The 25,957-nt window shown below is 38.8% G+C and overlaps 1 long non-coding RNA gene across 1 annotated transcript in view; it reads right to left on the bottom strand.

The window, feature by feature from the left end:
• Window positions 1-25,957, bottom strand: part of LOC115338292 — a 155,775-nt gene that overhangs the window by 3,717 nt on the left and 126,101 nt on the right. The window contains exon 3 of the long non-coding RNA XR_003922373.1: window positions 17,839-17,973. This is a non-coding gene — a long non-coding RNA (uncharacterized LOC115338292). The remainder of the gene's footprint in view (window positions 1-17,838; window positions 17,974-25,957) is intronic.

Below are 25,957 nucleotides of genomic sequence, written 5' to 3'. Positions count from 1 at the left end.
AAATCTGATAGCTAGTTCTCTGGTTTCTCTACGAGACCGTCACTTCCTGGATGAGTACAACACCCAAATTACATATTTTTCATCTAAAGGGAAATACATTTCTGAACATTTTAACATTTCTACAGAGCTGAGAAAATTGAAAGATACAGCTGAAATAGTTGCTATTGTATCTCAGAATGACCACAGTAGCTAAAGATGGAAAAGACTTATCATATCAGCTGTTTCACCTTCCTGCATTATAGTATCTTCTTAGAGAAAACATACCACTCCCAACTCAAGAGCAGATACTTTCCATCTCCTAGATTGCATTTAAAGTCCTAAAAGAAATAAAGTGAAAAAAAAGCTACTGAAAGGGAAGCTCTCTAGTTCATGGCTCAGCCAGGAGTGAATGTGAGGTATACAGGGTTGCTGCAGGTTTGAACTTGCGAAGCTTTCTCCTTAGTTGAAAGGGAAAAGCACTCTCTTTCCTAACTGTTACCTTTCCCCATAATCACATAATAAATTTCTCTCAGCCCTGCAAGTCTTTTAGAAAAGTGCATGATGGTATCATCACAAATTACTGGATAGTCTCTTTAAAAGAATTACATTCCTGCAGCATAAAAGAATCTCCACAATACAGGTCAAGATAGAAGATATGAAGTTCCTTTACAGATGCCATTGAAGAGGAGTATAGCCAGACTTAAATAGCGTAACATGCAGATAGCAGAAATAAAATATAAACCCATTTCAGATACATTACATAAAAATGTACCAGATTATATGCAGGATGCTGCAGAGATATGCTGATGTAGTACATTATATCATCAATGTAAAACAACTAGCTAATACTATAAAACTGAAAGAATAATGTTTCATTTAAAATGCTCTGAGAGGACTATTTCAGTGTGGTAGTTTAGATACAGGCGGTCATGATGGCACATATTCAAATACACAGCAGATTTCATAATGGTTGAAAATCCCCCTGCTATATACACGAACAGAAAACTAAGCTCTCCATCCCATCTGACATGTGCAAAGCCTGAGAACCTGGCTTTGTGTGGTGATGACTCCATACACATTTGATAGGATAGAACCAATCAATTTACCTCAAATATATTGATGCCAGGTAATTAACTAGATCCTATAATCACTGACAGAGGCAGATGTTGATGATTATACTTTAATGTCCAGTTTTACACTGCCATGCCCCACACTAGGTCTGAGAAAATGATTGCGAACAGTTGGGCTGAAATGGTCACACTCTTTTCAAATAAATAAAGGAATACAAGATGTAAATATGTTTGCTGTGTGTTACATGGGAAAAAGAGCAGCTGTAGTATCTCTGCACCTCGTACAGTAGAGGATGTCAGTGACAGAGTTCTTTAATGGAGGTTTAAGTTTTGTTCGTAGAAGCTACCAAACTTAGAAAGGAAGACTAAGCTGACACAAAACAATAATCAAAATAATAACTATTGTGGGTTTATTTCCTGCAACATTTCTTTTTTTATATATATTTCTAGGATTTAGCTTTAAAGCTCTTCAGCTCTCTCTTATTGGAGGATAAGATAAGGAAAAAATAACAACAGTAAAGAAATAGGCTGAAATTAAGGATACAGTGTTATGAATGTTTACACAAAGCCACCCTGGTAATCTGTTGACAGATTGCTGGCTGTCATGCAAGTTACCTCCCAGTAGGTCATTCCAGAACTTTACGTGCTGGGCCAAAGAATACTGACTGATTATTCAAATGTCTGGCCTTTCTGGGGAAGGAAACTATACCACTGGTCATTCTCAGTATATATTATGCATCCTTAATATCTTGTTTATAACAAGTTTTCCTTATCATTAAAATCTCCAAACATACAGCTTTGAAGTAGCCCATCAGAGGATGCTTTTTGTCAATTTAGTGGCAATATCCACAACTGAAAATAATATTTTTCTTCTCAAGCAGCATATTCACTTGGAAGCTGTCTGACAGTCCTCACTGAAAAATGAATAGGAATATCTAATGAAATTTACAGGATGGTTAAAATGAAGTGTACAGTAGTACTTATAATAATTATGCCATGCATACTGTATCTTCTAGGAAGGCAACCAGGTTTAACCAGGAACTTAGCAAGAGAGGAAGAAGCTGACACCTCTCTTGGTAGCTTTCTCCGGTGGTTAGTCCTGCTCCCTTTTTTTAGAAAATACAGGTCTCTCTAACATGCTTTTAATTTCTCTGGTTTCAGTTTCCAGTAACTAGTTCTTAGTTTGCATTTCTCTGCAAGGTTTAATAGCTGTTTACTAGGCAGTCACTCATATGACTCTGCTTATACACCGTAGTTAAGTCACTTTGCAATCTTCTTGATGAAAATAAACAGATTGATTCTTTAAGTCACAGCCATAAGATATGCCTCCACTTTTTGTTTGAGAAGCTTTTACACTCCTTTCCTTGCTTTTTTTTTTTTAATATCCTTTGAGCACAGTGTACATGAAAACTTTTTGGACTATTCCAGTGTGTCGTATGCCAAGATAAAAATATTGGTCTGCTTCCCCTCACTCACTGCTCCCCCATTTTTCAATTTCCTTGGCATATCAAGATTCATGTCAAAATTTCATAACAACACTGAAATTTAGTCTTCTTGAAGGAGAGTATAACACCAAGGATGGAGGAAACTGTGATTCAAAACAAATGGAGGTTGAAGGTTATAAGAGAAGTCTAAAAATCCATGTAACATACTATGTAAACAGGAATATGTGCTATGTCAGCTATAGCAAAATTGTCATTAACCAATTTGGAAAACTTTTTGCCTATAACCACAAGAGAAGTATCAGCTATGCAGCACACTGCACAGTGATATACAGAGAAGGAAACTTGTGGCTGAAGAGATGACAATAAACCCCATCTTTTAAGACAAGTGCCATGGGATACATAGACATCAGTAGGAAAGGCTCCCACTGGTTCCCTGTGCTTTTGATCAGGCCTTTTATACATACACAGAAAAAAGAGGACTTCTGTTTTGGGGGTCTTGACTAAAATTCTCAAAGTCTTCTGTAGCTGGGTGGAACTCATTTATCTATCTCAGTGGGATAAATAAACACTGCTATTAAAAAAGAGAAAGATTACTTGGGGCTGTTTCCAGCATCACAAGAAAGGATTGACTTCACATAGTCATTCTTCTGATTTAAGCTTTTTAATGAAGAGATGCTGCTTTTTTAATGGTATTGTCTTGCTTGAAAAATTAATATTTTCTTCTCAAAGCAAATTCTATTAAAACAGTAGCGTCCTTGGAGGTTAAATGTGAAGAACACATGTGGAAATGTGGAAAACAGCTGCACTTGCTAATCAATACAATGTATATGGGTAATGAGATTCTATTCTACAAGAAAAAAAAAATGAGAAAAATGTTTTTGGAATGATCTGTATGGAGAGAACCAAAGCAGTGCAGCAGTTTTACTGATGTCAGCATATATACTCACTCGGTTCATGAGAGGCTATGCCATTTTGCATAAGCCATTATCAAAGGTGCACTTTCATGTATAATTGTTGGTGAGCATTCATAAAGCAATATGTCTTCTTGTATCTTGTCATCTATATTTTGTTCACATTTAGACTTGTCTGTAAATGATTCACATTCAATGACATCAAAATGCTTTGCCACTGTTATGCATAAATCTCATCAATACCTGATGAAACATCAACAGACCCTATTAAATGGACTGTACTAGCTTCTTTGCTTTCAATATAAAAAAGAGCATGCATAAATAGCAGGAAGTGCCACATACAGTATAATCAAAAGATTTGTCATATTGCAAATATTCTGCTGAGAACCTGAGGGGGGGGGGCAAACCCAGTCCTTGAATAATAAGTCTGTTTCATCTAGGTTACCAAATCAAGTCCTCTTAAGCCTATAGAAGGGACAACTAAAGTTCCTAGTGTCTAATTACATTGTGGTCAACTATGGCAACTGAGCAGGTAGCTTCAGACCAGTTCTGATTAAACAGAAGTGTTCATTAAAATTATCTGTATTTGAAAACTCTTTCTTGCAAGATCAGCAGGGAGGACCAGGACAAAATCAAGGAGAATGAATTGATTTTTTAACAACTCTTCCTTACTAGGATCTTGAGCAGAGCTGATTGATGCACACATCACAAATAATGGGACTAAAGTGAGAATTCAGCTGATTTCAGCTTGGCATAAGACCTAGTCAGAAAGGAGGGAACATTTATGCTTTTTCAATTAGGGACACTACTGCTTACCTCCTTTTCTGAAAAGAACCTAAACTAGGAATAAATTCACTACTGAAATATGTAATAATCAGTGCGTTGGTTTTAGTCACTTAGAATTGCATAGTATTTACACCCGTTTTCTCTCTCTGTTTTTCAGCCCAAGCACTACCACCTTTTGGTGTCTTCACATGTTGACTTTGGTTGAACTGTTTATTTCATCTGATGAGAGAAAGCAAATGAGAAAACAGTGAAGAAACTTCTTTGAGAAGCTGATGCCCACCTACCCTTGACAATTATTTGAATCGTCATAACATGATCTGTTGTAAGGTATTTGGATAAAGTGATGACCTACAGTTAGACCTTTCCTGGGTAGGAGTAATTCATTGACCTCTTTCAGCTTCTAAAAGTTAAGAATGTGCCTTATTATATCCCTTCTTACCCTTTTCTTCTTTAAACTAAACAATTCCCATTCTTTCATCGTTCTTCATAACTTATCTCATCTTTCTTCTCTGGGCTCTCTTAATAGTTTTATGTACCTTTTCTTCAGTTCCAGTGCCCCATGATAGGACAATGAAATATCTGAATATTGAGTAGAGTGGAAAGTTTACTTCATGTGGCTTGTAGACTAAAATCCTGTTTATATATATTACAATAGAATCTTTGCCTTCACACCAGCATGGTACTGTTGACTCACATTCAGGCTGTAAGTTTCAATAAGCCCCAGAATCTCTTCTGAAGAACTTAGAAAGTTTCTAAGACTAATGGGAAATTTCTACAGAAGAGGCATTGTCCACTGTGTGCACCTTTATGGTGTTATGCTAATCCAAGTAACATCTAGATGCTCAATTGATTTAATTTTATTTTATTTATTTTGATATGATTTAATTTGGCCTTCACTTTACCTCCACAAATGAATATGCGTACATCTACCTATAATTAGCCATTTCCAAGAGACATATGTCTGTCTGTAATTTTTAGTAGATAACAAGTGCTTTCCAATATAAAAGAATGAATTTTAAATAAACACAATTACACAAGAACTAATTTTACTTGTTAATATTATTTCTAAATTACTAAATCACTAATATGAAGAAAAGAAGAAAAACGAGGAAGAGGAGAATGAGAAGAATGAGGAGGTATTCTTATTGTTTCTAATATTTGCAACTCTGTATTTGCTTTTCTGTGTTTACAGATCACTAAGTAGTGATTTTTTGTTTGAGTGTTAGCTCAATGTGGTAACATATATGTAAATTATGCATAGCCATCCCATGAATGTAACATCCACAGGTCAGGACTGCTGACAGTTATTGAGGTTATAATGATCTCCTTTGTGTCTGACTCAATATTACTCAGAATCAAAAAAGTAATTATTTTTTTTTTAGTATTTCAACAGTGTTATAGCCTTCATCCTTCATTGCACAAACATTTATCCTACCTTCTGAAACTTGTGAAAAGGGCATGGTGGTAAACTAAACAATACATTCCCACTTTACCTTTTTTCTTTCACAACTTTTATTGTACATGCAGTTACTGTTATTTTAATGAGGTTTTTTTTGGATACCTCTCTTAAAAAATAGCTCAGTCATGCAAATTTCACCAAGTAAATACTTATCCATCCATTTAGACATGTGTCCCTATACATGTAAGAATGTAATTTTAAAAGATGTTTCAATTTGAAAGTTAATTTTTTTTAACTCTAGATCTTTGTAGTTGCACTATATGCAGTGATTTCAACTAAATACCACTAAGTTAATATAGTCAATTCAGTTATGTGTTATTTGCACAATGTTTTGCTGTATAAATGGAAAATAAAAAAAGATATTTTTATTCAGATGTCAGCCCAGCTATGAGTTCAGCACTGAAGTCTTTCCCTTCCTTAAAAACACCATGGATGCAGTAACTGCCGTCACTTGTTATAGAGTTAGATGATGTGTCATACTTGGACATCCTCTAAAACATTATTTGCATGGTTAGTTATTTATTTTCTCCTTTTGGCTTCAGCCTGCCAGACTGAGAAGGATTAAGAAGACTATTATAGGTGTTTGTAAAGTTGGATTTGTGTTACTATAGAAGATGTAGCAGTGGATGGCAGACAGCCAGGTAACAACATGAAAGTGGATGTGTCTGATATGATGCACAGTAGTACTTGAAAAAATACACAGCTATAGTTGTATTCTCCATTGCCGCTGCTGACAGCCACTCTTCTGTGACTTACAACACTTCCACCCTTGAGGAGAATAGAAGTTGTTTTCAATGCTATTAGGAAGAGGAAGTAAAAAGTCTAACTGCAAGCTTGTTCATCTTAGAAGTCCTTTTCATGTGTTGGTACTAGTACAATAGCTACAGGGGTGGAATGTATTGGGTTTGCATGGCAAGGTTGGTAGCAGTGGGGCTACAGGGGTGGCTTCTGTGAGAAGCTGCTAGAAGCTTCCCCTATGTCCAACAGAGCCAATGCCAGATGGCTCCAAGATGGACCCGCCACTGGCCAAGGCCAAGCCCATCAGCAACGGTGGTAGTGCCTCTGGGATAACAGATTTAAGAAGGGGAAAAAAGTTGCAGGGGGCACAGAAACTGCAGCCAGAGAGAGAAGTGAGAATATGAGAGAGAAACAAACCTGCAGACACCCAGGTCAGTGAAGAAGGAGGGGGTTGAGGTGCTCCAGGTGCCGGAGCAGAGATTCCCCTGCAGCCTGTGGGAAAGACCATGGTGAGGCAGGCTGTCCCCCTGCAGCCCAGGGAGGTCCATGGTGGAGCAGGTGGATGCATCTGAAGGAGGCAGTGACCCTGTGGGAAGCCTGCACTGGAGCAGGCTCCTGGCAGGACCTGTGGACCCTTGGATAGAGGAGCCCACGCTGGAGCAGGTTTGCTGGCAGGACTTGTGCTCCTGAGGGGGACCCATGCTGGAGCAGTCTGTGCCTGAAGGACTGCAGCCCATGGAAGGGACCCATGCTGGAGCAGTTCGTGAAGAACTGCAGTCCGTGGGAAGGACCCACGTTGGAGAAGTTCATGGAGGACTGTCTCCTGTGGGAGGGACCCCACGCTGGATGCAGGTGAAGAGTGTGAGGAGTCCTCCCCCTGAGGAGGAAGGAGCAGCAAATACAACGTATGGTGAACTGATTGTAACCCCCATTCCCTGTCCCCCTGCACCGTTGTGGGGTGGGGTAGGTAGAGAAAATTGGGAGTGAAGTTAAGCCCTGGAAGAAGGGAGTGTTGGGTGGAAGGTGTTTTAAGATTTGGTTTTATTTCTCATTACCTTTCTCTCGTTTGATTGGCAATAAATTAAGTTAATTTTCCCCAAGTCGAGTCTGTTTTGCCTGTGACAGTAATTGGTTGAGTGATCTCTCCCTGCCCTTATCTTGACCCATGAGCCCTTTGTTATATTTTCTCTCCCCTGTCTAGCTGAGGAGGGAAGTGATAGAGTGGCTGCATGGTGCTTAGTTGCTGGCTGGGGTTAAACCATGACAACTATGTTTATATATATAGGCAATTCATTTCTGGAGAGTTCGCGACTCAAAACATAACCCCCCCAAATTCTCACCACCATGTAAAAAAAAGAAAAATGAATGAGTAATAAAAGAAATCAAAAGACAGACTAAGAACTCAGATGGTTAGGGTGTAATTTTTAGCTAAGTCTGACCCAATACTTTCAAAGCAGGTGGCTCATCTTATGATCTGTTCTTCATGGCTTTTTCACTGCATATCTGCTGCCACAGCAACAGTTTTTCATGTAGATGTTGCATGAAAATGGATAATACATTCATATATGTGTCATTTTTAAGTTTGTAGGTTATATTAATCTTCAATTTATTTGCTTCTGATCATACCGGAGTATGCTTCCTTTCCTCTTTTTGAATAATAAGTAGAAAATTACAAATTGTTTTGCATTTTCATACGTATTGATAGAATTGTAGTTACAGAAGTCAATCATCAGTTTGAGTAAGATAAGTGGCATTTGATGTACCTTTATAAAATTTTAGATGTAGAATACAGTCACGCAAGACTCGTAACATCAAAACAAACAGAACTATTGTATAAAAAGATAATGTATTAGAGGATTGTACATTTTATAGAGAAGGAAGAAAGGAAAAGGATAAAATCAATATACAGTCATTGCTATTGTTTTCTCCATTCCATTTCCATCCAAATCTTAATTCTGAACTCTACTTACACATATTCTCAGAAACTAATAAAAACAATTTGATCTAAAAGTTACAGAAGTCAAGGAAAGAGTTCAGGTGTCTACTTCAAAAGTACATTTTACATTAAATGCACGCTAGTGCTAATTTCACATTCACTTATGTCCTGGTTTTGGCTGTGATAGAGTTATTTTTCTTCTTAGTAGCTGGTGCAGTGTGTTTTGGATTTAGTGTGAGAATAATGTTAATAACACACTGATGCTTTAGTTGTTGCTATGTAGTGCTTATCCTAAGTTACGGATTTTTTCAGTTTCCTGTGCACTGCCAGTAAACTGGTGTACAAGAAGCTGGGAGGGAGCATAGCCAGGACAGCTGACCCAAACTAGCCAAAGGGATATTCCATAACATAGAACGTCATGCTCAGTATATAAACTGGGGGGAGCTGACTAGGAGGTAAGGATCATTGCTGAGGCATCAGTCAGCAGGTGGTGAGCAATTGCACTGTGCATCAACTCTCTTTTCTTGGGTTTTTTTTTTTTTTTTAATTATATTTCTTTTCATCATTATTATTATTGCTGTTGTTATATTTTTTATTATTATTACTGTTAGTATTATATTTTATTTTACTTTAGTTATTAAATCTTTCTTATCTCAATCCACAAGTTTTACTTTTTTTTCAGTTCTCCTCCCCATCCCACCGGGGGCAGGGAAGGAGTGAGCGAGAGGCTGCATGGTGCCTAGTTGCTGGTTGGGCTAAAACCACAACAACTTACTAGCTAGTCTAATTAGTAATAATGATGCAAATTAAATTCAGAATGGCGTTAACTACAAAGGTATGCTAAAACCTGAAGACTGAAATATTTATTTATGTAGTAGTAGTAGATGTCAAAATTCCTAGGATCATGAGAACATTCTGCATGACTTTCCTATGCATTGGACCATTTTTCAGTCATATCTCTTCCTGTTTCATATGACAAGTCTGGAATTGATAACTTTTCAACACAGAAAGGCATCTAAGATCTTGGACTTTGTGGGTTTCAAGACAAATGTTTCCCCTGGACATTTTCAAATGCCTGGCTTACTGGCAGACTGCTTGGCCTGTTTGCATCTGAGAATAGAGGATAGTTGTTTTCCTTGACCCTAACTAGCAGGAGATTTTGTGCCTAGAGTGGCACTATGGTTTGTGTTAATACTGAATATTACAATGCTTACCTCTACAGTGCACGAGTTCTTCTGTGGTTCTAATAATATGATTCTCAATGAGCTTTGAATGTGACTTCGGTGCCTTAAGAATTATCCCTTTCATTATTCTTCATCCCCTATCTTTTGGCATGCAGACAAAAAAGTTCCTTAGGAATTATTGTCACTAAAAATTAGTGTAATAATATTAAGTATGATCCAAATGTCTAAAGTCAGGCATTGGAGTGCAAAGGTTTTATTATCTAAACACTTTTGATGATGTTTTGGATAAAAGTATGTAAGTTGCTTGGGAGAAATTTTGGGTTGAACATGTGTGCTCTAAAATGTGTGAGCATTTTCAAAAATTCCACCCTTAATCCTTAATTTCTGTATCTTTCTCTTTTTTTCTAGCACTATCGTTCTTTACTGGAGACAACACTATGTGAGTCCTCTAATATAACAAAGGCTGGTGGCATGACATTTCTATCTTTGGCCTTCCTTTAATTATGTTTCATGCTGACCCTCTTGTGTAGAGCCAGTACCAGAAAGCACAGCTTTGATAGCAGTGTTTACATGAATGTTTGATAAGCATCTGTCAGCCCTTAGCACTCTACGAGACTGTGTAACACAAAAGACAGCCAGGGAACCCTGCAGCTTTTGCCACCTGAAAGCATAATCTGTGTGTTTTCTGAATTTCAAATGAGCACAGAGATTGTTCTTTTGTAACTCAAAATGTAATTTATGTATTATTTACTATAAGAATATATTAATCAGAAAAGATGGTTGTTACTTTTTATAAAATGCAGCTTTGAGGAGCAAGGTCAAGATGTCTTTTATTGCATACTTATCTTACTAAATTGTCTTTGATCCCACTGGATAAAAAAAGCAGACAGATAAAATTGAATAGTTGACAAGACTATTGACTACATCAGGATGAGTAGTGAGCAATTGCAAACATTTTGACAATTTCTGATTAGATTTTTCATTTCAACTGTGTTCTCAAATCTTTTGATTTGCTTTCTGCAGAAATTTCAAGAAGCAAAGCTTTGTTTTTACTTGTGTTAAAAAAGTGAGCAGTTAAGCTGACTTCTAGTCAGAGTGCATGAATACAACTCCCAGGTGTATCACTAACCAGCTGCTGCATGACCTTGAATTAGATGAGTGTATTTTTACAGTCTTTTCCTCTGTTGCACTGGCCCAAACCATTTATATATAATTTATATTATATATAATTTATATATAATTTAGTTTTTAAAATGTGGGCCCTCTCTGGAAGGAAACAAGAGACCTGGTTCCCCAGCACATGCAGAAGGCTGAGGTACTCAACAACTTTTTTGCCTCAGTCTTCACCAACCAGTGCTCTGGCCACACCGCCCAAGTTGCAGAAGGCAAAGGCAGGGACTGGGAGAATGAAGAACAGCCCACTGTAGGAGAAGATCAGGTTCGAGACCATCTAAGGAACATGAAAGTGCACAAGTCTGTGGGACCCGAGGAGATGCATCTGAAGATCCTGACGGAAGTGGTGGATGAAGTGGTTAAGACACTATCCATCGTATTTGAGAAGTCATGGCAGATCAGGGAAGTTCCCACTGACTGGAGAAGTGGAAATATAACCCCATTTTTAAAAAGGGAAAAAAGGAAGACCCAGGGAAATACAGGCCAGTCATTCTCACCTCTTTGCCCAGCAAGATAGAATCATAGAATCATAGAATCATTTAGGTTGGAAAAGACCTTTAAGATCATCCAGTCCAACCATCAACCATGCCCATGAAACCATGTCCTGAAGTGTCTTGTCCACATGCTTTTTGAATACCTCCAGGGATGGTGACTCAACCACTTCCCTGGGCAGCCTGTTGCAATGCCTGACAACCCTTTCAGTAAAGACATTTCTCCTAATATCCAACCTAAACCTCCCCTGCCACAACTTGAAGCCATTTCCTCTCATCCTATCACCAGCCACCTGACACAAGACACCAGCACCCTCCTCACTACAACCCCCTTTCAGGTAGTTGTAGAGAGCGATAAGGTCTCCCCTCAGCCTCCTCTTCTCCAGGCTGAACAACCCCAGTTCCCTCAGCTGCTCCTCATAAGACTTGTGCTCCAGGCCCCTCACCAACTTGGTTGCCCTTCTCTGGACACACTCCAACACCTCAATGTCTTTCCTGGAGTGAGGGGCCCAAAACTGAACACAGCACTCGAGGTGCGGCCTCACCAGTGCCGAGTACAGGGGAACAATCACCTCCCTGCTCCTGCTGGCCACACTATTTCTGATGCAGGCCAAGATGCCATTGGGCTTCTTGGCCACCTGGACACACTGCTGGCTCATATCCAGCCAGCTTTCAAACATCACCCCCAGGTCCTTTTCTGATGGGCAGCTTTCCAGCCACTCTTCCCCAGGCCTGTAGCACTGCATGGGGTTGTTGTGACGAAAGTGCAGGACCTGGCACTTGGCCTTGTTGAACCTCATACAATTGGCCTCAGCCCATCGATCCAGCCTGTCCAGATCTCTCTGTAGAGCCTTCCTACCCTCGAGCAGATCAAGCCTCTCTCCCAACTCGGTGTCATCTGCAAACTTACTGAGGGTGCACTCGATCCCCTCGTCCAGATCATTGATTGGAGATCAAGATCATGGAGCAGATCATCCTGGAAACTCTGCTAGGGCACATGGATAATAAGGAGGTGACTGGTGACAGCCAACATGGCTTCACTAAAGGCAAATCGTGCCTGACAAATTTGATGGCCTTCTACAACAGCATTACAGTGTTGGTGAATAAGGGAAGAGCAATGGACATCATCTACCTGGACTTGTGTAAGGTGGTTGACACTGTCCCGCATGACAACCTTCTCTCTAAATTGGAGAGATATGGTTCTGATGGATGGGCCACTCGGTGGATAAGGAATTGGCTGGATGGTCGCACTCAAAGAGTTGCGGTCAATAGCTCAACATCTAAATGGAGACCAGTGCCATTCCTCAGGGGTCAGTATTGGGACCGGCACTCTTTAACATCTTTGTCTGTGACATGGACAGTGGGATTGAGTCCAGCCTCAGCAAGTTTGCTGACACCAAGCTGTGTGGTGCGGTTGACATGCAGGAGGGAAGGGATGCCATCTAGAGGGACCTTGCCAAGCTTGAGAGGTGGGCCTGTGCAAACCTCATGAAGTTCAACATGGCCAAGTGCAAGGTCCTGCACATGGGTCAGGGCAATCCCAAGCACAAATACAGGCTGCACAATGAGTGGATTGAGAGCAGCCCTGTGGAGAAGGACTTGGGGTTATTAGTGGGTGAAAAACTGAACATGAGCCAGCAATGTGTGCTTGCAGCCCAGAAAGCCAATTGCATCCTAGGCTGCATCAAAAGAAACAAGGCTAGCAGGTCAAGGGAGGTGATCCTCCCCCTCCACTCTACTCTTGTGACACCCCACCTGCAGTACTGTGTTCAGTTGTGGGGCCCCTGACAAAAGAAAGTCATGGACCTGCTTGAGCAAGTCCACAGGAGGGTCATGAAGATGATCAAGGGGCTGGAGCACCTCCCATATGAGGACAGGCTGAGAGAGTTGAGGTTGTTCAGCCTGGAGAAGAGAAGACTCTGGGAAGACCTTATAGCCACCTTCCAGTACTTAAAGGGGACCTACAGGAAAGATCGGAAGGGACTCTTTAATAGGGAGTGCAGTGATAAGATGAGAGGTAATGGTTTTAAACTGAAAGAAGATAGATTTATATTAGATGTAAGGAAGAAATTCTTTACTGTGAGGGTGATGAGACACTGGAACAGGTTGCCTAGAGAAGTTGTGGATGCCTCATCCCCAGAAGTGTTCAAGGCCAGGTTGGATGGGGCTTTGAGCAACCTGGTCTAGGGGAAGGTGTCCCTGCCCATGGCAGGGGGGTTGGAACTAGATCATTGTAAAGGTCCCTTCCAACCCCAAACTATTCTATGATTCTATAAGTATGGATTCTGGTTTGAAAATTACATGCAACAACCCAGCAGAAGGTGGTCACATCTGTTTATTATGAAGTATACCAATTACGTGTGTGTGCAGGGCTTAGTACTGTACTTAACACAGGCCTAAAACTGACAAGATCATTAAAAAAAAAATTACTCTAATTCCAAGGTCCTTATTGCAGCTGTCCACCCTGCTCTGGCCTTCCTTTTCCTTTCTGTGATGGCTTGAGCCAATGCTATACATTCCCTTTGGCTTCCCAGTGCATTGTGTTTCCTCTCTATATACGAAGATTGAATATTCATGAGGAACAAGATGTCTTTGGTGTCTTGATGTCAGGCACGTTGCCAGTTCTTAGCCAATACAAAAAAAAAGAATTTTTTTTTAAGCAAATTGATAAAATCCATTTATTTATGGACACTGTTTAAAAATAGAAAGGAAAGAAGTCTGCAAATACATGACTTGGTATACATTATTTATCCAGCTCTATGCTCTTTATTCGTTTTTGTAAATCGACATGTATCTGTTGTTTGTTTATTGTGTAGGAAAATTGGAAATGGAGTTTTATGGGATCATGAACATGAAGAACTTATTTGTTGATTTATCCTTCATACAGCTGTTCTACAATATAGACATAATAAACTCAGTATCATCTATGGTGTAACTCCATTTATTTCAGTCTGGAGAACAGAAAACACAGTAGTTGCACTGAGTGAAATCATACTGAGGAAGATTTAGCACATTTAAGCACGTTGAAGAAATTTTAATCATTTCACATTATTTGAGTGAACATTCAGACTGTGGTGGGTTGACCCTGACTGGATGCCAGGTGCCCACCAAAGCCGCTCTATCACTCCCCCTCCTCAACTGGACAGGGAGAGAAAATATAACAGAAGGCTCGTGGGTCAAGATAAGGACAGTTTAATAAAGCAAAAGCAAGGGTTACACATGAAAGCAAAGGAAAACAAAAGATTTTATTCTCTACTTCCCATCTGCAGGTGATGTCTGGCCACTACCTGGGAAGCAGGGCTTAAGTACACATAGCAGTTGCTCTGGAAGACAAATATAAATAACAAATACCCCTCCTTCCTCCTCCCTTTACTTAGCTTTGATTGCTGAGCTGACATGATATGGTCCTGAATATCCCTTTGGTCAGTTTGGATCAGCTGTCCTGGCTGTGTCCCCTCCCAAGATCTTTCCCACCCCCAGCCTACTGGTGAGGGAGGGGAAATGTTGGAGAGACAGCCTTGATGCTGTGCAAGCACTGCCATAAACAGTGGTGTGTTATCAACACCTTTCTAGCTACCAGTACAGAACACAGCAGTATGAGGGCTGCTATGGGGAAAATTAACTTCACCTCTGTCAGACCCAATACAGCTGCTAGATAAAATGATATTCCATTTAAATTAGATTAAGTAAAACTCCATTTTACTATGAGAGATGTTTCTGTCCTTGTTCTTGTGACAATTCATGCCCATATCCCACAGCTTTGAAGGGCCAAGACAGAGGGATAGGTTAAGAGGTTAATTTCTTGGACTTTTTTGGAGTTATACTTCAGTTCTTCAGGACATAACATTGACTCTGACTTTGTTTAGACTTTCTTGACTGCAAACAGAATTCCTTACGTTGCCAAGTATTAAGACAAGCAGTGTGAGACAGCACCTCTTTTCTCCCATGTACATGGCAGGGGAAGGTTAGCTGAGATTCACATGAGCCAACATGGGGGATGGAAGAGACTTGACTTAACATGAAATGGCCAGCAAAGTATCATTTGCAGGAGCATACATATCTAACTCCAGACTGCAGGAAAGTTCCTGATGCTTTAGTAGATGCACCACTTCACCTAATTTTAAGCCCTTACTCCTTCAGAAATAAAAGTTGACAGCTGTCCCTCTGCATTAATGAATAAATTCTAGGGAATTCTTTTGTCTTTTTTATTAAATAAGAGCAAACTAAGTTAGCAGCTTTGCCAAGAAACAGTTGGCCCATCCCATCTCTATGTCCTGTATGTGAGATTAATGTAAGCATGCAAAAATGGATGGAAATCCACTTGTATCAATTAGAGAGGAAACTTCTGAAATACAAAAGTGAGAGAGAATGAAAAAACAACATCATATTAATGAACATTTAAAAATTCCACTCAGTGCTTGAGGTGCCATTGATTAGCCTGCCTAGCAAGCAGTCCCTTAGTGTTCCCAGTTTGAAGCCAATTGGCTTTTTCTTTCAGACCAGGGCTTTGTACACTCAATTCTGTTCTCAATTACACTGGTATATATTAGGGGTAACTCTGCTATCTTCAAAGGAATTATTCTATTCACACCAGTGTAACTGAGATTAAAATTTGCCCCTCAGAATTCTATAAAAAAGGTTGAAAGGCTATGGGGATTTCTGTATATTATGTGAATCAATTCCAGAGAAAACATGCTTTTAAGACATTGTTAGTTCCTTATACTATTAGAAACAGTTCTTTGTTGTCTTTAAAACCTATTTTAAGTTGATCACAGATTTTTAAATTGGCACATGTGCTTGTCAAAATATGCTGCTCTAAAATTAATTTTCTTTGAGGAATGTTTCCCTGAATATTGCAATCAATTAAAAACATGCTAATTTACACTCCCCAAGGCTAGATATCTATATTTAATCTTTTCAATACTTTCTAACACTACCAGCAATTTTCCTCTGCACATTGGAGTAAATACAGCAAATGTGGGAGCAGATTTCAAGTAGTCTGTAATGCTTTTTCTTAAAAGAAACAATGACAAAATTGCTAATTAATATTTTCCATTTTTGTGCACAAGCTGTGAAATTGCACAACTAGCTGAAACTAATGAGTCACAGAAACTCTCAATCTTCAGGGGAGTGAAATACACTAAAATTTAGTACTTGTAAGTCTCAACTACATAATTTTCACCAACAATGAACTCATCAGAGTCACAAATACCCAGATATTCATTCATAATATAAGTTGCAGGTGCAAAAATGCAAATGTAAATTTTGTTGGTAGACTTGAAAATGGAGCCTTTCAGGAAAATGGTGTTTTATACATGCAAAACGTACAACTGTAGGATGGCTATTAATGGAATACCAGTTTGAATACACATATAGAACCTTGTTTTGAATTGCTTGTCACTTTGCCAGACTTGTTTTAATAGATATTTTTCTCACGGCTGATTTGATAAAAACTCAGTAGATTTTGGGAATGCCGTGTTTACAGTCTAATCCCTACTAGACTGTAGTAAATCTGAGCATACTTACACAGGGCTAAGAAAGACTTTCCTTGTAATTCCCATTTATTTCTGGCAAAGAATGATATAACTGCATTTATGTTAGAATCATGCAGGGAACATTCCCAACCATTGGAACATAATCATCTGTTAAAAACTCTCTGGTGCAGTTCTGGCTCTGGGTCAACTATGACTCTCCCAGACAATTGCCATGCACAGTTGGGAGTTACAACAGGCCAAGGACTAGTCCTATTAGGTAGTTTGCATGATGTCACCCTTGTTGGAGGGGGAAAGAGTGCAATAGCATGGATGTGGGATGCTCTGTTCCAGCTGGCCTCAGTGCTGAGAACGGTCCTGGGAATGTTTAATTTATGAGTATAGATGTAGTCTATGGTGCCAAGAGGAGGAATTGAAAACAGCTGTCCTATGCTCTCAGTGCCTGAACTGCCAACCATGGGTACACAGAGGCAAGAAATTGCCAAAGAACCAGGAAGGAAAGCCTGAGATAGATGCTCTGTTCCTGGGGTTGCTTGAGGAGGGAAATAATGAGAAAGTTTAGGTCTGGAATCTTGTTTGGATGAAGAATGGGAGCAATGGTTAAGACAGTAACCTTTGATATGTAGGCAGTCAAGGTTTAATTTATATCCTGCCAGATTCAGGCCAACTGATAGAGCTTAACAACTTAACAACTATGCCAAGAGATTCTCTGCAAACTGCTTTCAGTTTTTCCTGTTAATGCTGTTCTAGTTTGTTCAAAAGACAAAATTGTTAACTGGGACAGGAGAAAGAAGGGCCTGGAGTCAAGGCCAAGTGATGCCAACAACAGACTGTTGAGCACTCTGTTGTCCCTATGCTAGGTTTGACTATGGTCATTACTATGGTATTACTATGACCTAACAAAAAAGGTACAGTCTAGCCTTAAATAAGGCTTATTTTCATACAGTTTCAATATTTTCTGTACAATATATAGCACACCCTTCCTTACACATAATTTAGGGGACAAAACTAGGTCTGACCGGTTTGCATACAAGATTCTATTAATTTTTCAGTATTACTATTTCTTGCATGTTCATTTGTACTCTTCAAAGAGCAAATACATCATTTCTTGCATGTTCTCCATACAAAGGACTTTATTCAGCTCTTTCTGACATGCAAATAGTAATATATTTACCTGTGAGTGTGTGTCTCTTCATACAGTTAGAAACATTAACACCATTCTTCTTGACTTCAACTTCAAGAGCAGCTTCAAGAGATAGCACTGATATTATAGAAGATGTGGTTCTCAGCAGGTTGTGGAAACCTGTTCCTGAATTTTGGAGGCCAACAAAAAGAGGAAGAGTCAGCAGTGCACACAACTTATGAGCATTAACCCAAATGTCTATCTTAACTGCAAATCCATCAGGCTTAAATTAAATTTAAAATAATATATAAAGAGTCTAAAAAAACAAATATTATGTTTTCTTGTCCTCTTCATTATTTCCAGCTTTATTTTATGGCTGTACCAGGTGGCTCCAACAAAAAATAAATTATATCCATATTCACTGAATCTTCACTGATGTGAAATTACTCATATTCATAACAATTACAATGTTAGCCATACTGTAACAGGAAACACCTGTGCCACAATTCATTTTTTGTCTTTCTGCCTCCTGGCTTGCAAGATACAGATTGTATCAATCTTTTCCTATGCCATGAATACTATTTGACAAATCTTTAAAAGTCAGCAAAATCATTGAGGCTGAGCCTGGCAGAGGCTGAACTCAGAACTCACACAACAATTGATTGCTTTTGCAGCCCAAGTAGTACTTACCAGTCTTTTATCTTAAGCCAATAAGTGAGTATATCTTGCAAAGAAACTATCATCTGATCCACTGACAAAATAATTCTTTCTGATCTTTCAATGAAAAACCCTGAGGAAACATGGACTTGTTTGCAAACCTTGTTTAAAACCGCAACACTGTGAAATAAGCGTGTGGTATTGTTTCTACTTCCAAATACCACAATGATTGTGATCTAAGGAAAGTGATTTTCCCACAGAGACGCACAGAAAATGGCAAACTGGGGAATCACAGCTTGCAGTAACAGTCTTCAGACTGATGACTGGAACAAAAACCAGAAAAGTTAAAATCTGTTAAGATTAAACTGAAACAGAAATTTTGGGATAAGGATATGGGAAATTCAACAAAATAAGATGAAGTGACAAATTTTGCACCAACTTGATGTTCATTTGACTTGAAAACTGAAATTTTTCTTTTTGTTTTCCCTGTTTTTAGCTAGTTGCATTTTGTTGAGGAAAATCTTGAGTGCTATTTAAAAATGAAAACTTGCACAGCTTTAAAAAGGTCAAAATAAATTTTAGTAGCATATGTTTGGAGAAATGAAACCTTTCCTTTTACAAATACCTACAAATTTTTGTTTGCTTGCTTTCTGGCCAACTTGGGCTGAATTTAACTTGGGTTCATAAAGAGTTGCAGCCCAACCTAAATCCAATGTTATTTCATGATTCTAAGTCTTGTCCCATATCTGAGCTGCTGAACTATAACAGAGTAGAAAGACAAGTGTTTAAAAAAAAAAGAATGCAAAGAACTTTATGGTTCAGAAGATACAGGAATCATCTGCCAATTTCAAGTGGAAATGTGAAATGTTTAGCTGAGCTATTCTTGCATGAGACTTCAGATCTGTAGAAGTTTTAACAGTGTAGGAAGGATAGATATTATTTTAATCATGGATGTAATAGAACTGGTGCTTTCATTAACTTGTTATGTCATTCTTTTTTATTTTTTTCCTACCTTTCTCAGGTATTTCTTAAGAGTCCAACCCTCCTCTTCAAAACTCTCAATTTTTTGCTTCTTTATGTTATCTAAAATGCTACTAGAAATACTTCTTGATCACATTTCCTTCCAAGTAACAAACTAGTAAAAATTGCATATAAAACTATGATACAATAAGAATTTTTCATGCTTTAATACATTTAACACACATTTACATAAGAATCTTTATGTAAAACCTGGGATAAATCTCTCCCAGAGCTTAACTTTGAAAATGGCCTTTAACAGAATCTTACGAAACATGAATAAAAAAAAAGGGCAAAGGGTGAGCTTTCTTCAGTATGCTTGCTGGCTTTTAGAAAGCCTCTCCGACATCTTGATGCCTTTCTCACACAGGCTATGACACACTATCACTTCTCTAGTTTCCATATCTGCAAAGAGTGAAATTGTCACAATTTCACCATTGTTGTTAAGAAACATCAAATCTGTTCTTGGATAAAAAATTTCATTTATGGATTTATGTTGCTAGAAGAGCAACCTTTCAAATGAGTAGTAAGGCTCAAAAGTAGCAGAATATTCAATCGTTTGGGTTTTTTTCATAAGGGCTAAAATCTTATTTTTCACTTTTTTATATATTTCTTTTACACTTTCTCATACTATCATGTGGTGTGCTGAAGCAGAATGGGTGTTAGGTTTTAGTCTGGAATTAGATGTATGAATAAATAAGTGAATGATTTCCATACAGTGCTGCATCCTCCAAGAATTCCCGAGGGGTCTTTTATGCTCCAGACTACTATACTGTAAAAGTATATTCCTGAACTCACTCCTTTCTGGCAATACATGCCATTACAACATTCAGGGAGAATATCCTTGCATTACAAGTCCACAAAATGACTGATGAGAACAACAGAGACACAGCTATGAAGGTAAAGTAGGACTGAACACGTGCACTGGGAGATAGAGAAGGGACATGTCTCCGTATCTTTGTTCCTCACAATCCTGCAGTTCTACAATATTAAAAAATCCAGCTGAACCTCTAAAGGGATGTGCTATTTTAAGTGATACTGCTTGGGAGCCATCCCTTTTATATTTATCCATACAGACCTACAGACAGGCAGTTAAATATCATTTAATTTAACATACTGTAGCAGCAGATGTACTTTTCAAGAATGACTCCTGCCTTGGAGCAATACAAACCTGTAAAAGGGCTAAAGTTCACTCTGGTACTTACTGTGAAGTAAGCTGGTTAAAAAGATGTGTCACAACCCATGCTGGACAGACCAGGGAGGGATTGTGGTGGGGCTCGGAATTCCCTTGGGCTAAATTAAGGTGAAGTGACACCAGACGATCAGTTGAACGTTTTATTTAGGGCAGAAGCAACCTGAACTTGGAAGGCATAACAGTAGGTGGTGTGGCTTCTCACAACAGGAACTGGCATAAAACTACATCAGTAAACTGTATACCATGTGCTAACCATATCTATCAATTCAGGAAAGACAGTAAGGAGAGCCCTCCCGTTGAGTCACGAGGTTCAGAGTGGACCCCCTTGCTTTCTAGACTCATTCTCAGAGAGGAGCCTAGGGGCGGCTGGATCCACTCCTGGTCCCAGACTTGGTCAACGGTTTTGTGTCTAAAGGGATGAAATGTAGGGGTTATGGAAAAAAAGAGAAAGAGAAAGAAAAAAGAGAAGAGAAGAAGAGAAAGGAAAAGAGGAAATGAGAGAAAAAGACAAAAAAGAGAAAGAGAGAAGAGAGAAAAAGAGAGAGAGAGAGAGAGAGAGAGAAAGATTTCACCAGTCCTGGGTCCAGCATTGGTCCAGCCAGTCTAGACCAGTTCTGGAGGGTGCACGCACATGGGGCTTCAATTTGTATCCTTGTATCATCTCCTTGCCCCTCCTTCAGGCGGGCACTCGAACACATTAGGCTAATTAGCTGTCATGAGTGGTTTGTGCTTCCAGAACCTTTGGGAAATGGGTTGGTGGGCTTTGGGGTCATTTGGGGAGTAACTTCTCTCTCCCTGCAGGCATGACCGTTGTTTGATCTTTGGCTGTACATGGTGAGCTGCCCTGCTCAGCCTATCGGAACAGGGAACTACACATCCTCTGGCACTGCATGCCCTCCACGTCCTGTTGCTTATGTCCTGTGCTGATCTGTGCTGACCGCCCCTCACCTGCGGTTCCGTTGTTATGCCCCGCCACAACGTTTGAGACATTAAGTCTTTCAGCCCCTCACATGTGGTGGTATTATGCAGCCTTGCAAGATCCATTCCTTCCCTCAACCGCAAAAGCCAGGCCCCAGTCTCTGTCCATCAGGACGGGTGTTTGAGGCATTAACTCCATCCAGTTTCTCACACTATGCAATATCATGACATATAAGCTTTTGGCAATTAGTTTCTCCACTTTTTTTCATTGTGCAACTGATCAGAAGTAGCATAAAGCAGGAAATCAGGATGTAGATCCTGGGGAAAATGTGATATTAAAAAAAAATATTTCTATCTGCTTTTTCTTTCTTTTAAGCACATTTTTATAGTAATTTAAAGTTGAATGCAGGTTCCTTATGTAATAATATATTAATGAAAGTACTCACATGTTTCCTTCCTTGTTAAAAATGCTGGTTTATATGTCCTTAGTGTGACAAAACCTCTTAACATCACTTTGCAGTTCTCGCACCATAAGAATACATAAAGTGTCATATTTGACAAGCAGTGCAACATGGAAATGAATCCAGTGATTGCTATTAAAATTGTTTCTTGACCACAGAGGCTAATATTGAGGTACAGAGAAAAACCTGTACAATAAGGTTACAAAATGACCCTCACTTAAACCTTGAAATAAGTGCTCCTGACTTTTACTGGAGCTGAAAAAAGTTTCAAACAATTTGACGATCATGTTTTTAAATGAGGCTCCCATTACCATATTTAAAATTAGGCTTTTCAGGCAGAAGTAGAAATGTCCCACTAACTCTGTTCAACCTTCTGAGCCCGAGAGGTGAATTCTCTTTGATTTCAAATGGTCTGTGTCCTTCATAACAAAACTTGTTAATTATGCTCAACTTTGAAAGTGATTTCTATCTCCTAAGTTCTGTGTGAACCATGTGCAAGTCTTCCCAGCTGACCTACAAGCATTCCTTTGGGATGTTTTACTTGGCTATGATGATCTCAAATTGGTTTTATATTGTTGAATCCTGGTTTTAGAGAAGGGGAAATTATTTGGTTAAACATTGAAACCCAAGCAGTTTAGAGTCACTGTGCAGACAGTAGTTAGGCCACAGCAAAGCTAGGTTACTGTAACTTTTTATATAAAATTGTGGCAATGCCAAAGGTGATCCTTTATATGTTTTCATATGTTGTTTCATTAGAATAATGTCAGCATTTGCTGAATTAGTTAATTTTATTCCCTTTTTATTCAGATTCATAGTATATGGGCCATAAAGATCAGTCATGACCTGAACATGTGAAAATCCATGGGAAGACAGACTGGCTTAGATATCTGCCATCACAGCAGTAGTTGACAATATTTATGAGCTCATACTCAGATTATTTGTGTTAGCGGTACAAAATTCTGCTTTTTAATCACCTGGAGATGATTTCAGTTCAGCTATTGGGCACTGCTCATACTCAGGAAACCAGAGGACAAACGGTACTGGTGGTGGCAGACCACCTGAAAGAGGGTAACATTCAGCCCCCAGTTACATTAACAGTTGCAGGACAGTGTCTGTTAGTTGCTTAGTAGTACAACAGTCTTGGTTTTTCCAAGGAGCCATAGGAGTTTCTGATTCATCTGGCTCACCCTGTCTCCCATCCCCCAATTGTGGGTGACAGCAGAGGCAGAGATTTCCTTAGAACTACAAGACTTTAAAAAAAAATTGAAACACAACCCATATGTCATGTTGTAAAAAATGCAAAATATGCTGGATCTGTAAAAGCAGCACACCAGGCCATATGCTTCAGACAGAACAGCTTGCATATGTCTAGGCCTCTACACTGACTTCAGGAACTGAAAACAGTGGCTAGTCTACTCCACACTTTTCCACTTGTTAAATTTGTTTTGCTAAAGTCAGGTTTACATCTGAAGCCAGCAAAAAAAAAAAAAAAAAGAAAAAAAATCAGTCTTTATCAAAAGCTTGAAGCTGATGAATGGCTGCTTATTTTCTGTGCTGCTTTGATCAGTCATGCTGTGACCAACTGAAGTGGAACAACTGCAAGGTTTTCCAGGGCAGTTGTTCAAATCCAGAGGTTTGGTCTGCAATGAGAAATAGGGGCCCAGTGTTCAAAACCAGGAGAGTTCGGCATCCCGCTGGTGGTGTGCTCTGTGCAGAAAGTGACACTCTGCCTGTTTTTGCCATCATCTCAAACACTTTCCTGGCACTTCCTAAAAGGCTAGGCAATGTTAATTCTTTTACTCAGACCTAATTCCCACAACATTATCTTTCACACAACAAAACCTGCATGAACACTGCATTAAAGGTCTGTTTCAGTCTGGCAAATGCCAGGAAATTCTAGAGTCATTAACCTTCCTTATTGTGCACAGTATTATGGAGGTCTTTGAACAGCAGGATACTTCACATACAGTATCCTATGCGGTATAAGAGCTAAAATATGCACAATTAAGCAGGTTAATATTCAGCTTTAACCTCTGTGTTTCAACGATGAAACATCAACAGAGCAATTGAAAACTCCTTTTTATATATGAATAGTGCAAAGGTTTGCACATTTTGGACTTTCTGCAAAAACAGGTCTTTGAAGAAAATGTGCAAATTCAGAATACATCTAACCTTGCTATAGTAAATCCTTATTTAAAAGAGACAAAGAATGTAAACAGTAAGTTTTTCACTTGTGTGTGTCCCAGACTCCTCATAAAACCAAGTGACCATTTTCAACAGTGTGCAAGCCAACTTCCCAAATGCTATGTGAATTTTGCAGAATCGTTTCCCTCACTTAATTGCTGTCAAGTCAAGATATATTTTCTACAGGACATCAGACTGGATGACATTATGGTGCCTTCTGGCTTTAAAGCCTTATGAATCTGCTGTTACTGAGATGAAATCCTAAACTCCCAACTTATTGTTGCAAACTTCATTTTTGCATAGTATCTTTACCTCACACTGAATGAAGGCTGTTTCTTTCACAGAAAGAATAAAGCAAAACTGGTTTTGTTTGGTTTGGATTTTTTTTTTTCTTAAACTCAAGGCTTGATCAGAAGTCCTCTTCGCACTGCAGCTGTGTCAGTGAAAGATTTCTCCATGCCAGCTGCTTGTCACTATGTTCACTAGGAGGTTTTCATCCCCTCCAGTCTATCTACTAAGCTGCTTTGCGAATGGTCCCTTATTTGTTGCTGTCAAAATGAATAGTGTTAGCAAAACCCTGCTCATTAGACTAACTTTGCAATTTTAGACTGAAATAGGTCAAAGGATACCCATACAAATAGTAAGGTAGCTAGTTATTTTGATTTTTGAAGAAGGAAAAACATCTCATATTTTCCTTATAGTTGCAGACAGAATTCAAACAAGTTTGTCAAACCCATCTAAAAAGACACTAAATCTATCATCATTACTAATGTAAGTCTAGAAGTTTCTTCCAATAATAATAATTATTATTATTAATTTACCATTCCATATGGATATCACAACATGTGTATTCTAAAAGGACTTACAGTGGGGTAATTCAGTACCTCCTGAAAGTAACAGATACAGTTTATATATGTGCCTATATTTTCTAATGCTGCCAGTAGAGTTGTGTGTCACTCATAGGACATGGATATGGTTTTTCCAGGTTGTTTTATATTAGATTTGACAAAACAACAAAAAGTTCATATCGTTTTAATATTAATTTCCTTAAAATACATTCATATTTACAGGTACCTATGCTGTTTTGTCACTCAAAAACAGTGATGTATTGGTTTTGGCAAGTATCTTTCATGCGCCATTCATTACATTCAAGGATTCCAAAAATTATATCGCTTAACCTTTTGTTATATAGATATGAACATCCAATTGCCTTTTGTTTTTTAATTCTTTAAAGTTGTTCTGAGAAAACAGATGAATAAATTCTATATTCTTGTAGTTATACTGGAAGCAGCATTTCAACTTTGCTCTCAGGAAGGGGCGCTCTTCAATATACTACTCAGGTATTTCTGTATTTTCCTAAGTTCTCTGAACACTGACTTGGTTTTAGTACGTTGCTAGTTATTGGTTTGTCATTCTTATTTATTTTTTTCACAGGTTTCTATTAATAGTCTATGAAGTTTTGCTTTCCAAGAGTTATATCTCTGGAAGGGAGCTGAAATTAAATTCAAGCATTAGTAAAGTAAAAAGAAGAACATGACATGAGAAAGTCAGTGGCCATAGCTAAACTTGCGCGCCCTAAGGTTCAAGAACATAAACTAAAGCAAGCACTGCAATAATGCTGAATACAGCTATTCCTGTTATGTCCAGGAAAAAACTCAACCAGACATCATCTGTGTTTTCTGAACTGAACATCCCAGTTACAATGAAGTTTAGGAGGTGTTCTGTTCTTGCTGCAGAT

This window comes from Aquila chrysaetos, chromosome 2, assembly GCF_900496995.4.
Source record: "Aquila chrysaetos chrysaetos chromosome 2, bAquChr1.4, whole genome shotgun sequence".
Classification (NCBI taxonomy): domain Eukaryota; kingdom Metazoa; phylum Chordata; class Aves; order Accipitriformes; family Accipitridae; genus Aquila; species Aquila chrysaetos.
This window is presented reverse-complemented; position numbering and strand designations above follow the sequence as displayed.